Consider the following 1520-nt stretch of genomic DNA (forward strand, 5'->3'; position numbering starts at 1 on the left):
AAGCATGTCAAAAGGACACTTTTTGGTCAACTGTTTGTATCTTTCCCAAGCTTCATAGAGGGATTCACCTTCTTTCTGTTTGAAGGTCTGAACATCCACTCTAAGCTTGCTCAGCTTTTGAGGAGGAAAGAACTTGGCTAAGAAAGCCGTGACCAGCTTATCCCAAGAGTTCAGACTGTCTCTGGGTTGAGAGTCCAACCAGATTCTAGCTCTGTCTCTTACAGCAAATGGGAAAAGCATGAGCCTGTAGACTTCAGGATCTACTCCATTAGTCTTAACAGTATCACATATCTGTAAGAAATTCAGTTAAGAACTGAAAAGGATCTTCAGATGGAAGTCCATGAAACTTGCAGTTCTGCTGCATCAGAGAAACTAATTGAGGTTTCAGCTCAAAGTTGTTTGCTCCAATGGCAGAAATGGAGATGCTTCTTCCATGTAAATTGGAATTAGGTGCAGTAAAGTCATCAAGCATCCTTCTTTAATTATTATTATTTTTGGCTGCCATCTCCTCTTCCTGTTTGAAAATTTCTGAAAGGTTATATCTGGATTATTGTAATTTAGCTTCTCTTAATTTTCTCTTCAGAGTCCTTTCAGGTTCTGGATCTGCTTCAACAAGAATATTCTTGTCCTTGCTCCTGCTCATATGACAAAGAAGATGGCACAGAAAAAATAATAATAATAATATGGATCCTTTATATCACAGTATAGAGGTCCTTGTGTTAGTAGAAGAAAAGAAGAAGAAAATCTGAACTCAGAGAGAGAGAGAGGGAGTTCGGATTTTTGATGGGTGTGAGGAAGAGATGTTAGTAGATGAATAAATAAATAGAAGGAGATGAGGGAGAAGGATTTTTGAAAATAATTTTTGAAAAAGAGTTAGTGATTTTCGAAAATAGTTTTGAAAAAGGTTAGTAGTTTTTCGAAAATTCAAATAAAAAAAATTATTAGTTAATTAAAAAGAAATTTTTGAAAAAGGGGGGAGATATTTTCGAAAATTAGAGAGAGAGAGTTAGTTAGGTGGTTTTGAAAAAGATAAGAAACAAACAAAAAGTTAGTTAGTTAGTTGAAACAAATTTTGAAAATCAATTTTGAAAAGATAAGAAGATAGGAAGTTAGAAAAGATATTTTGAAATCAAATTTTTGAAAAAGATAAGATAAGAAGATATTTTTTTTTGAAAAGATATGATTGAAATTAGTTTTTGAAAAAGATTTGATTTTTAAAATCTCAATTAATGACTTGATTCACAAGAAATCACAAGATATGATTCTAGAACTTAAAGTTTGAATCTTTCTTAACAAGTAAGTAACAAACTTGAAATTTTTGAATCAAAACATTAATTGATTATGTTATTTTTGAAAATTTGATATAAAAATAAGAAAAAGATTTTTGAAAAATATTTTTTTGGAATTTTCGAAAATAACTAAGAAATTTGAAAAAGATTTGATTTTTGAAAAAAGATTTTGAAAAAGATGAGATTTTTAAATTGAAAATTTGATTTGACTCATAAAAACAACTAGAATTT

General features: G+C 30.3%; 1 non-coding gene across 1 annotated transcript; it reads left to right on the forward strand.

Moving 5' to 3' along the window:
- Positions 1-108, forward strand: LOC112780763 (small nucleolar RNA R71). Its single transcript, XR_003191579.1, has one exon. It is a non-coding gene; the product is annotated as a small nucleolar RNA R71 (small nucleolar RNA).
- Positions 109-1520: the final 1412 nt, after the last annotated feature.

This window comes from Arachis hypogaea, chromosome 19 (genome assembly GCF_003086295.3).
Source record: "Arachis hypogaea cultivar Tifrunner chromosome 19, arahy.Tifrunner.gnm2.J5K5, whole genome shotgun sequence".
Classification (NCBI taxonomy): domain Eukaryota; kingdom Viridiplantae; phylum Streptophyta; class Magnoliopsida; order Fabales; family Fabaceae; genus Arachis; species Arachis hypogaea.